Here is a 13,607-nt window from a genome sequence, read left to right as displayed (position 1 = left end):
TTCAGTAAATTGTCAAACTGATGAAAATCCTAACCCTGGGAATTTTGTTTTAATGGTGTAAGAATATGGACAACAAGATGTTTTTGTTATTTTATTTTTATTAGAGTAAATGGAAGAATAGTGTCGCAGACAGTTTCTCGAATTTTCCTGGGAAAAGGAGGTTATAGCAGTTAGAAACGCCAGCAGTAGCTTACACCAATAGTTTATTAAAATTTTTGTTTTTACGTTATTGGCATTCCAGGGGTAGGTGGTTACTATTATAGGCTCATTTTCTCAACTCTCTCATCAGGGACCCAGTTACTTTCTATCATTCTGAACTGTTATTCTTAGCATGTACACCTTCATTCTCCTGTTGGTTACCTCATGGTACAAGATGGCTGTCATCAGAAGGTCCAGCCATCAGGAAAAATGGGGAAGGAGCAGGACATGTATGATCCTTTATCAGGCCACTTTCACATATATTTTCTAGACAAGAATTATATCACATGGCCATGTTTAGTTGCAAGAAGACTGGGAAAGTGAGGAACAGAATTGATTTGTCTAATCACAACTAATCTCCAGAGAACAGGCAATTTCTGCTTCCAAGTAAAGTTAGATACTGTTCAGAAAAACAGGCTGAATATTAACCATTTGTGTTTTGGTCAGCAATATGTTCTGGTTTTGGTTTGGTGGGGAACAGGAAGCTTACTGAGGAAGGGAGACACCTGGAAGTGGTCTTAACCTGGCCATAAGGCCCATGACACTCTAATTTTGTTTGCTGGTGTGTGGGTTTCTTTTTTTCCAGAGACATCTATAAACATGACTTTGTTACTAAGCCAAAGCCAATTATCTTTCAAAGTAATCTTCAGTTTGCTATTAGCTTCTCAGAAAGAACAGCATGATTGTTAATAAGATCGAGACTCATAAACTACTGATGAGAACCAATGAGCTATTTTGTAACCTCATTTTTATAAATGACACAAGATTTTCACCCTGAGAGAAACAGATACATTGGGAAGACAAACAAAAAATCCAAAACTAGTCCTTTTCCTCCAAACAGAATCTCTTCCTTCTTTTCTTCTATCATGAAATATTGTTGCTAACCAACTATTTTCTTTTAAAATTCTAGGAATCACTTTTGGAAATCTGGAATTAGTGAACCCAAATGGTTGTTAATATTTTATTGCTGAAATAGTGAAGCAAAGTAAAATGATTAAAGATTATAGGGATTACCATATTTGTTAGCATATGTTTCCTACATAAGAAATAGTTTGCAGTTGATATGAGAAGAGAGGAAGCTGTGAGATTACCTGACTGGATGGACATTCGCAGCACTGACACCGGCTGCTGAATTTCTGGAAATTTCTCCTGGCAAATCTCTGTGCTGAGAAAGGAGTAAACCAATTTACAGAAGAGGCTTACAAATCCAAACAGGAGCAGATGATGAAGAATCATGATAAACATTAACTCCTCAACTTACTTAAGCAAATAAGATTCAGTTAAACCCAGTTCACACCTCTTTGGTAAGTCTGAAGTTTCAGAACTCTTGCTGCTAAAATTCAAATTACTGAGCCGTAGAAATTATTTTTCCTCCAATTGTGTGATGAAATATGGGAAAGATAGAAAAAGACACAAATACATATGGTAATCAGGAATAAATTCCCCTTCCCCATTTTCTCTTGAGTTGGATAAAAGCCAGAGCACTTGATAGAGTAAGATACTGAGGGAACCAGTGTAGTCATCCAAAACAACGAAACAACTCTTTTAATTCATAAAAAAATCTTCATTGTACTAGCCTTCATCATTAGGTATTCCTTCTAAAGTCACTTTAAAGGAAAAAGAACATGTTCAGACATAGTAAAAATAAACCAAAACAAAAAACAAACAAATAAAACAACAAACAAACAAAAAAATAGGAAGGCAAAATTCCTTTAGATTAGGTTTTGGAGATTTTATATTAAACCCATTTTGTAAATAAGTTTTCCACCTGATTTAAACCAATCGTTCTGTTATTCAAAAGTCTAGGTTGTTCTTTTGCATTTTAAAATACAACCATTCCCCAGGGAACTGTCTCTGCGATTAGAGGTGGAATTTTAAATTCCCCTTTCCACAGATAGATGTGTAGAGGAAAGAACACCAAACTGAAAGAGAAGCTTGGCTCTGCCACCTATCAAATTATCAAATCTGTCTCCCTCTGGGCTTCACTCTCTCCTCTGTAATATGATAACTATCTAGATTGGAGTAGATGGTCTTTCAGTTTCCCTCTCTGAGTCTGTTTGGGGGCTGCTATAACAAATACCATAGACTGGGTGACTTAAACAACAAACATTTATTTTGCGCAGTTCTGGAGGCTGGGAAGCTCAAGATCAACGTGTTGTTGATTTGGCTTCTGGTGGGGGCTTGATAGTTTTGGATATGGCTTGTTTATCCCTGTCAAATCTTATGTTAAAACTTGTGGTGGTTTTGGGAGGGAGAACCTGGTGGGAGTGCTTAGGTCATCATCAGTGGCTTGGTGTAGCTCTTGCAGTAGTAAATTCTTGCTCTGGTGGGACAGGATTAGTACTCATGAAATTGAATTAGTTCCTGAGACAGTGGGTTGTTATAAAACTGAGACACCCCTCATGAAACTGCCTTTGCAAAGATTATAACAGTGAGAGAAGTCTGGCACGGCTGACTCCATCTTGCCTCTAGCCTCATAGACTGGCTGTCCCCGCTCATTCCTGGGCATAGACCAAGCTAACCATGGAAATAATTTAGTTTACAATCTAGTTGTGAAGCAAGGATAATAATAGTCCCTTCCTAAAACTGACCCCCTCCTTGTTTGGAGACTGAAACATAAAATAAACCTTGAAAAATAAACCTGTTATAGTTTTGTTGACTGGAGCCTCTGTAAGCTGACCCAGATCCTTTGTGGAATCAGGTAACCTGAAGTTTCTCGTGATTCAAAGGAGAACTGACTCTGGCTCTTTGGATTAGGGAAGCGTTTATCTCAGATGAAACTTGATAGTTGAATTTAATTTAGACAAGAAGTAACATCAGAATACGTTTTAGGAAGAGTGCAGCAAGACCAACAGTGTGGAAAAGGAGAAACAAGCAGAGTTTGTGCACCAAGATCCACTGGAGCACATAATTCTGAAGGAGGGAAGAGAGGAGTGAGCTTACAAAGACTACACTGACTGAGCTTAAGGAACAGAGTGAGGAGTTGGAATTTAATTCAGTGACTGAAACTACTGAAGGACTGGTGAAATGGAGAATGACCTGAGCTGAGGGGGTGCCTGGAGAAAAACGAATTGGACTATCCAGATGATGCCTAGGAATGCAGTAACTTGATCTTAGAGGTTACTACAATGGTTTAAGCAGACGATGCGAATGTCTGTCAGGTCACAAAGGTGGGAAGTTGGGGGTATATCTGAGAGTCATGGTGGAGATAGGATGAGTAAGTTATTAAAGTTGATTAAATAGGGAATAGTAGGAGAGGTTGGTAGCCACTCTGAAAGTCTGAGTGGGTGCTTTAGGGGTTGAACAGCGTCATTTTATTTCTTTATTTAAAAAAGGGTTAGGAAAAGGTGGAGGAAAAAATAAGGTGTTCACACTGGAAATTATCTTGCTACAGGTATGTCCTTAGCTTTCTAGTACAACATGGGGTTTCAAGCTGTTATTTCAGGTATACCTTCTTAAGCCCCTTAAACTGAGTGAAATGAATAGAGCCAGTAGTTCTGTGGAATGCACATTCAGACCAAAGGAGAAGTTGATACCCTGTGGGAGATAAAGGGGATGCTGACTTTCCTCTTTACTGATTGCTGAGGGCAAACCTCTCAAAAAGGTTTGAAACATAGGATTATAACGGTGTCACTAGAACTCACAGTAAGTAATGATGTGAGATATAAAGCTAAGAGTATTGACTCTGGACTTGGTTTTTATATCTTTTTTTCTCTGTTGACTTTGGTAAGTCTGATTCTCAGTTTTCTTTTCTAGTAAACTGAAGATTATGACACCTTCCTCAAAGGGCTGTGATGAGGATTTTACGAGAAAAAGTATTTCACATAGACGGGAGTCCCAAACCTTCCTCCTTTGATCTTATTCCCAAAACCCAGAGCCTGATGTGAGAAATCCTATTCACACGATTTCTTGAGGGAGTGCTCTCAAAAGGGAGTGAGATAAACAGGATAGGGCAAAGAGAAAAAATCAGCAAGAATATCCTGTCAAGCGGAGACTATCTTCAGTCTCATTCCTCAGGAAAGTTCTGAAACACAAATTGTGCCTTGTGATTATATGGATAAATTGCATAGGGGTGAAATCTGAGATTTTAGTGCATCTGTTATCTGAGTAGTGTACATTGTACCCCATATACAGTTTTTTATCCCTCATGTTGCACTCAGCCTTCCCTCTTCTGAGTCTCCAATGTCCATTATACCACCTCTATGTGCCTTTGCATACCCAAAGCTTGTAAGTGAGAACATATGGTATTTGGTTTTCCATTTTTGAGTTACTTCACTTAGAATAATGGCCTCCAGCTCCATCCAAGTTGCTCAAAAGCACATTATTTTATTCTATTATATGGCTGAGTAGTATTGCATGGTGTGTATACCACATTTTCTTTGTCTGCTAATCAGCTGGTGGGTACTTAGGGTGTATACCACATTTTCTTTGTCTGCTAATCAGCTGGTGGGTACTTAGGGTGGTTTCAGATCTTTGCAATTGCAAATTGTGCTGTGACAAACACATGCTCCACATACACTCCAATATGTATTGTTTTTTGACTTTTTAATAATGGCCATTCTGGTTGGGGTAAGGTGGCATCTCATATTAATTTCTATTGCCCTGATGATTAGTGATGTGGAGCATTTTTCATACATTTCTTTGCCGTTTGTATATCATTTTTTTGCAAAATGTCTATTCATGTCATTTGCCCACGTTTTGATAGGAGTATTTATTTTTTCTTGCTGATTTGTTTGAGTTCTTTGTAGATTCTGGATATTAGTCCTTTGTTGGATGCAAACCCATTCTGTGGGTTGTCTGTTTACTCTGTTATTATCATTTTTGTTCGTTTTCTTCTGTGCAGAAGCTTTTTAGTTGAACTAAATCCCTTTTGTTGTTGTTGTTGTTGTTGTTGTTGCATTTGCTTTTGGGGTTTTAGGCATAAATTATTTGCTTCGGTCAGTGTCCACAAGAGTTTTCTCTAGTTTTCTTCTAGAATTTTATGGTTTCTGGTCTTATATTGAAGTCTTTAATCTATTTTGAGTTGATTTTTCTATGTGGTGAGAGATAGGGATCCAGTTTTATTTTCTTACATGTGATCATTCAGTTTTCCCAGTACAATTTATTGAATAGGGTGCCTTTTGTGTACTTTGTCAAAGATCGGTTGGTTGTAAGTATTTGGATCCATTTCTGGGCTCTTTATTTTTTGTTCCATTGATCTATGTGTCTATGTTTATACCAGTACCATGCTGTTTGGGTTACTATAGCCATGTAGCGTAATTTGAAGTTAGGTAATGTGATGCCTCTGGATTTCTTCTTTTTGCTTAGGATTACTTTGCCTATTCAGGCTCTTTTTTTGGTTCCATGTGAATTTTAGGATTGTTTCCTCTAATTCTATGAGAAATGATGTTGATATTTTGATAGAGATTGCATTGAATATGTAGATTGCTTTGGCACTATGGTCATTTTCATGATATTGATTCTTCCAATCCATGAGCATGAGATGTATTTCCCTTTGTTTGTGTCATCCATGATTTCTTTCAGCAATATTTCGGAGTTGTTGTAGAGATCTTTCACCTCCTTGGTTTAGGTATTTTATTTTATATCTTTTGCAGCTGTTGTAAAAGGGATGGATTGACTTCTTTATTTGATTTTAGCTTGGTTGCTGTTGGTGGATAGCAGTGCTACTAATTTGTGTACATTGATTTCGTAACCTGAAACTTTGCTGAACTTGTTTATCAGGTCTAGGATCTTTTGGAAGAGTCTTTAGTGTTTCCTATGTATACAGTCATATCACCGGTGAACAGTGATAGTTTGACTTTCTCTTTTCCAATTTTGATGCCTTTTATATATTTCTCTTGCCTGGTTCCTCTGGCTAGGACTTCTAGTACTATATTGAATACAAGTGGTGAAAGTAGGCATCCTTGTCTTTTTCCAGTTCTCAGAGGGAATGCTTTCAACTTTTCCTCATTCAGCATGATGTTGGCTGTGGGTCTGTCACATATAGCTTTCATTATTTTGAGGCATGTTCCTTCTATGACTAGTATATTGCGGAATTTTATCAGAAAGGGATGCTGGGTTTTATTGAATGGTTTTTCTGCGTCTATTGAGATGATCATATGGTTTTCATTTTTAATTTTGTTTATGTGATAAATCACATTTATTGACTTGCATATGTTGAACTATCCCTGCATCCCTGGGATGAAACCCACTTGATCATGGTAAATCATCTTTTTGATGCACTATTTGCTAGTATTTTCTTGAGGATTTTGCATCTATGTTCATCAAGGATATTGGTCCGTAATTTTCTGTTTTTGGATGTCCCTTCCTGGCTTTGGTATCAGGGTGATATTGGCTTCATAGAATGAGTTAGGGAGGATTTTCTCTTTCTCAATCATTTGGAATAGTTTCAGTATGATTGTACCAATTTTTCTTTGAATGTCTGGTAGAATTTGGCTCCAAATCCATTTGACCCTGGGCTTTTTTGTTGTTGTTGGCTAATTTTTTGTTCCTGATTCTATCTCACTGCTTGGTATTGGTCTGTTCAGGATTTCTATTTTTCCCTTATTCAAGCTAAGAGGATTGTATGTTTCCAAGAATTTGTCTATTTCCTCTAGGTTTTCTAATTTGTATGCATAGAAGTGTTCATAGTAGTCTCAAATAATCTTTTGTATTTTTGTGGTGTTGGTTGTAAAATCCCCATTTTCATTTCTGATTGAGCTTAAACTAGCTAATGCTTCTATCGATTTTGTTTATCCTGTAGAAGAACCGAGTTTTCATTTAATCAATCATATGTATAATATATGACTTTCTCTTTTCCATATATATATATGATTGATTAAATATGTATCATATATATATATAGTTTGTTGAGGAATTTTATTAGAAAGGGATGCTGAATTTTATTGACTGCTTTTTCTGCATCTATTGAGATGATCGTATGTTGGTTTTGATTTTATTTTGTTCTTCTCTGATCCTTGTTATTTATTCTGATAACTTTGGTTTGGTTTATACTTGTTTCTCTAGTTCCTTGAGATGTGATATTAGGTTGTCAATTTTGATTTTCAGACTTTTGATATAGGCATTTAATGTCATAAGCTTTTTCCATAGAACTGCTTTTGCTGTACCCCAGAGGTTTTGACAAATTGTGTCACTGTTATTATTCATTTTGAAGAACTTTTTAATTTCTATCTTGATTTTATTGTTAACTCCAAAATCACTCAAGAGCAGACTGTATGATTTCCATGTATTTGTACAGTTTTGAAGGTTCCTTTGAAATTGATTTCTGGTTTTATTCCACTGTGGCCTCAGAATATATTTGATATGATTTTCATTTTTAAAAATTTATTAATACTTGTTTTGTGCCTATCATATGGTCTATCTTGGAGAATGTTTCATGTGTTCATGAGAAGAATGTATATTCTACAATTCTTGGGTAGAATGTTCTGTAAATATCTGTTAGGTACATTTGTTCTAGGGCACAATTCAAATCCAGTATTTCTTTGTTGACTTTCTGTCTTGATGATCTGTCTAGAGCTGTCAGTGGAGTACTGAAGTCCCCCACTATTATTGTGTTGTTGTCTGTCTGTTTTCTGAGATCTAGTAGTAATTGTTTTATGAATTTGGGAGTTCCAGACTTAGGTCATACATATTTAGAATTGCAATATCTTCTTCTTGGATTGTTTTATCATTATATAATGACCTTCTTTGTCTCTTTTTTAAACGGTTGTTGCTTTAGTTGTTGCTTTAAAGTCTGTTTTATCTGATAGCTACTCTTGTTCACTTTTGATTTGCATTTTCGTAGAATATCTTTTACCTTGTGTCTATAAGAATCCCTTAATTGTTAGGTGTGTCTCTTAAAGACAGCAGATATTTGTTCGGCCATTTTTTTTATCCATTCTGCTATAATCTGCATCATTTAAGTGGTGCATTTAGTTCATTTATATTCAACATTAATATTGAGACATGTGGTATTGTTCCAGTCATCATGTTAACTGTTACCTAGTTACTTTGTTTACTTCATTGTGGTATTGTTTTAGAGGTCCTGTGAGTTTTGTGCTTTCAAGAAGTTCTATTCTGGTGGATACTGACATTTTGTTTCAAGATTTAGAACTCCTTTTAGCATTTCTTGTAGGACTAGTCTGGTAGTGCCAAATTTCCTCAGCATTTGCTTGTCTGAAACAGACTTTATTTGTCCTTCATTTATAAAACTTAGTTTTGCTGGATGCAAAATTCCTGGCTGAGAAGTTTGTCTGTTTCAGGAGACCAAAGATAGAAACCCAATTCCTTGTGGCTTGTAAGGTTTCTGCTGGGAAGTTTGCTGTTAGTCTGATAAGTTTTCTTTGATAAGTTACCTGTTTTTGTCTCTCTATTCTTGGAATTCTTTCCTTCATGTTGAGTTTAGATAGCCTGATGACTAGACGCCTTGGTGATGTCTTTTTTGCAATGAATCGCCTAGGATTTTTTTCAGCTTGTTGTTTTTGGATGTCTAAACTTCTAGCAAGGGTAGAGCAGTTTTCCTCAATTATTCTCCTAAATAAGTTTTCAAACATTTTGCTTTTCTTTTCTTTCAGGAACACCAAGCATTGTTAGGTTTGTCCATTTTACATAATCCTATATTTCTTAGAGACTTTGTTCATTTCTTTTTTAGTTTTGTCTTATTGCATTATTTCCAAACCCTTGTCTTCCAGCTCTGAAATTCTTTCTTCCTACTTGGTCTAGTCTATTGTTAAAACTTTCCACTGCATTTTGCAATTCCCTAAATGTGTCTTTCATTTCTAAAAGTTCTAACTGTTTTTTCTTTAAAATCTCTATCGCTTTAGAAATTTTTTCATTCATATTCTGAATTGTTTTATTAATTTCTTTATGTTGGTTTTCACCTTTCTCTTTTGTCTCCCTGAGTAACTTCATAATCAACTCTTTGAATTCTTTCTCTGGTATTTCAAAGATTTCATCTTGGTTTAGATCCATTGCTGGAGAGCTGGTGTGATATTTTAGGGATTTTATAAAACCCTGTTTTTCTGGTTTATTCTCATTTAGATATACTATTTCTTCTAATTATTTTAAACTTATTTTTTATTCCATAGTGAGGGTTTTTATTTATTTTTTTCCTCTTGAGGATGTGATTTTAATGTTTATAGTGGATTGTAACCTAATTCAGCTCTGAGTGCTTCTAAAAGCCTCTAAAGGTGAAGATATTGTATGAGTTCCTTGGCTACAGAGTTTTTGTATGATGGCTTTCTCAGATGCTGGCCCTAGTAGTGATGTGTGTAAGCCGGATCATTGTCTCCTGTGGGGTTGGAATGGCAGAGGTCTCATGGAGCTTATCTCATTCCCCAGTGGTGTGTATTATTTATTTATTCCAAGTATTTTATTCACTGGGTTGAGCAGTTTAGGCTTCAGGCCAGTAGGATGTGTCCATGGGTATAAACCAGCTGTGGCAAACACAAGTAGGTAAATGTAATACTCTATGGTGGGCGGGGGTCCCAGCCTTGACAGAGGAGGCTGGGGGAGCTCTTAGTGAAATACACTGAGATCTTTTCAGTGGGAAGGGAAGGAGCCACCTCAGCTGCCCTGCCAGGCCAGCAGGAAAGCAAGCTATCTCTCAATCACACTCTTGACCCACAGTGTTCCAGCTATTCAGATCAGACAGGCACTTCCTTTCATCTGCAGGAATGCTGATTTTCCATGTCGAGAGGGATTGTGACACTACCTCTTGTGCAAACCTGAACCTAGAGGACACTCCTGTGGGGATGCAGTCACCCTGAAGCATTCCAGAAAGCCTGTCTACAGGTGTACTCCCACCCAGCTCCCATGAGAGAAGCCCAACTGTGTCTACAGTGGTGGGCAAGAGTAGAAAAAGTCTTGTTCTGCAAGACCCTTCATGAGCACCAGTGCTGTCTTCCTGTTAGGATAGAGCTGCAAACTTTTCCCACTGAGCTCAGCACTGCACTTGTGCCTCTGCTGAAATAAACTTCTTACAAGCCTATAAAGTTCTGGGACTCAAGGTCTGTCATCTGGATTCTTTTGTCCCACAGGGCGCTTCCTTGATGTGGTGAACTCTCCTTGCCCCTAACAGTAGGAGTCCCTAAGGGCCAGACTACAGTGAATCCTGGTGCTCCTCTGGGTCTAGCCACCCAGTGGGGCTGCCACACTCCAGGCTGGTGCTGGGGAATGGCTGCAAGGAATCCAGTGATGTAACCTATCCTCTAGTCTTTCAGCAATGGGTTCCAGCACCACTTCTGATGGGATTGGCAGGAGAATGATAAACTCTGTGAGATTTCTTTGGTTATAAATATCCTTTCTGTGTTGACTTTCTCAAATGCCAGTTGTAGTGGTAATGAACTGGTCATGAAGACAGACTCAGGACCTCCTGATTAGCCAGGGTGACACAGGAAATGGTGATAGCTGAGATCATACAGAAGTTTTCTCCTTCCTGGGTGCTGTTATTATGCCTGCAGGTGTTGTTACTTGGCTTCTAGCCAGGAGGTGGTGTTTGCAAAAGAGCACCAGCTGTGATGGTAGTGGTAGGATTTGTGCTTGTCTTGTTACTTAGGGGAGGTACTCTGGGGTCTCAAACAGTGGGTGGGGCCACAGATCTCCCCCAAATTCCTGTCCTTTGCATTAAGCTACCAGGGTGGGTAGAGGGGCAAAGTTAGGTGGGGGCTGGGTTAGGCAAGTCCACATCAAGCTTGGCCTCTGGGCAGAAGCAGTCACTCCAGTGGGGTTTGGATGGCAGTTTTCTGACCACTGAAGTAACATTCCAGGGAGGAGTGCAGCTGTCTCTATTGCAGAGAAGAGTCCACATGGTAGTGGGGAGCAGCAGGCAGCAGTATGCCCCACCCAGCTCCCACACTCTTGGCAAAGCAGGTCTCATACATGCAGTGTTCCGCTAGCAGCAGCTAGCTCCGTTCCAGGGAGTCTGCACTGAGAACTCAAAACTGCGCCAGGCCTTAAGCCTTCCTCAGGGAGACAGAAACCCTGCCTTTCAGGCCGCACCAGTATTGGTCCACGTATGAAGTTGGGGCATCCAGCTCCTATGCTCATGCATACAGCATACTTCCCATTTACCCCTTGGACCTAGCCAAAGGGCTTCATCTTCACTTGAGATTATGTTGCCAATCTCAGTTGGGAGCTTCTCTCAACCTGTGACCACCACCTGAGTTAGCTGGAAGACTTCTATGAAGTCCCTTGCGATGTAGGATCAGAAATGGCTTCCCTCTATTCCCACTGGTGTCTGGGTGTGCATGCAAAGCACCTCCTGATATTGTTCCTTCTCATATACTCCCCTCACTCACTAATTCAGCTCCAGTGCTGGGTAGGGTTAAGGCCTTCTCCCGTTGCCTGGATTGCCAGGTTCCCCAGTGGGAGTGTTCAGGCAGTTTCTCCCTGCTCTAGGGACTTATGGTTTTCTTCCTGACTCAAAGTGTAGGCTGTAGCCTGCTGTTTCCTTCAAAGGGCCTGTGGTTGTTTTCAGTTTTCCTGTTAAGTTCCTGTGTTGCTTTTTGGAAAAAAAAAAGTTTATAGCATGAATCTCTACACATAATTTTGTCTTTCCAAGTGGAAGTTGTGTGCTAACCATGCCTCCAATACACCATCTTGGAAAAAAACTAAAACAACAACAATAACAACAACAACAACAAAACTTTATGCTTATTTTATGGATGAAGACAAACTTCTCTGTTTGAAAACATTTGCTGGCTTCCCACTGCTTATAGAACAATATCCACATTCCTTGACTTGATACACAAGCCTCTTCTATTATTTTCTATTTATTCTCTTGTACCCTTACCCTTTAGGCTTCCTCCAATTTGGACTCATTTATTCAGCAAATATTTGTTGAGCACCCACCATGGACCAGGCACCATGTTGTGCGTCAGCATACAGTGGGGAATCAGAGAACTTTCTGTGTCCTTATGGTGTCCACTCCACTGCTAACACTCTCTTTTCCATGAATTCCCTGGGATGGTGTCTTTGTTCTTTTTGTCCACTGCCTGCAGTGTCTTCCCTTCATCCTCTCATGAGAAAATGATCACTCACCCCTTATGGCCATCTCCTCTGAAGTTATTCTTGATTCTTCCTTCCCCATGTATTTCTATTGTAATTATCAAATTGTATCCTGTATTCTAGCTAGTTTTGAAAACTCGAATTAGTCAAAACACTCAACTATAAACACCCCATCAACAGGGATCATATCTTATTCACCTTTTAATTCTTGCTGCTTGGCACAGTGCCTGGCATGGTGTAGGAATGAATAGAGATCATTGGACTGATAGGGGCAATGACACAGTCTTCGGCCTCCTGGTCCAGTGATCGACCTCCTCCACATTTTTTTTTTCTCATTTATAGTGAGTGATGTGTCCACCAAGTCCAAGAAAACATCCATTGCCAATGATGTGAAAGTCTTAGAATAGCTTGAATAGAAGTCAGTCTGTGAGAGTTTCCTCACATTCAATGAATCATTTACTGAGAAACATGGGATTAATTTTACTCTTAATTTTTGAGTGTGTTCATTTGTTAATGTTTATTAGTATTTTATTTACTTATTTTGATTGGAAATCTCGGTTATTTTAATTTCTGTTTATTTTTATTTTAAGCTTTCAGCTACTGGTTTGAGGAGAATGAAAGTAATGGATTTTCTTTCTAGAGAGTGAGTGAATATTACGTAGAGAATAATTGCTGAAGTGTATTGCTCATGTGTCTATAAAATGACCTAGCTATGAATGCAGAATGGATCCTTTTCATTTCAAAACTGTTGATTGAACTTATTTGGTTTTTGATTGTAGTGCTAGCAAAATATATGAATACTAATTACCATGAATTCTATCATTTAAAAAGGTGAGATATTTATTTCTGTTTCAGTCTTGCATTGAGCAAAGGTGTGTATTTGTATTAATCAGTTTTCTACTGCTATAACAGGATACCACAGACTGATTAATTTATGAAGAATAGACGTTTATTCTGCTCATGAGTCTAGAGGCTGGGATGTCCAAGAGTGTGGTACTGGCACCTGCTGAAGGCTTTCTTGCTCCATTATAATATGGCAGAAAGGCAAGTGACTACATGAGACAGAAAGAAAGAGAGGGAGAGGCCAAACTCATCATTGTTGTCCTTTTTAGTGTGTTTAATATTTTAGGAATATTTTTAGCAGGTTCCTACTCCTAAGATAACAAACACACTACCTTAGAAACCTACTTCTAAGATAACAAACATACTGCCATATAATGGAATTAATCTCTTGACCTCTTAAAGGCCCCACTTCTCAACAGTGTTACAATGGCAATTAAATTTCAACCTGAGGTTTGGAGGAAAGATTCAAACCATAGCAGTCTTCTTGTTGGGTTTTTCCTTGAAAAAGCCATGGTTGAAAATTTACTTTCAACCTTTTGTCAGATGAGTAGATTGCAAAATTTTCTCCCATTCTGTAGGTT

The sequence above is a fragment of the Rhinopithecus bieti genome, unplaced genomic scaffold (assembly GCF_001698545.2).
Source record: "Rhinopithecus bieti isolate Rb0 unplaced genomic scaffold, ASM169854v2 scaffold_26871, whole genome shotgun sequence".
NCBI lineage: Eukaryota > Metazoa > Chordata > Mammalia > Primates > Cercopithecidae > Rhinopithecus > Rhinopithecus bieti.
This window is presented reverse-complemented; position numbering follows the sequence as displayed.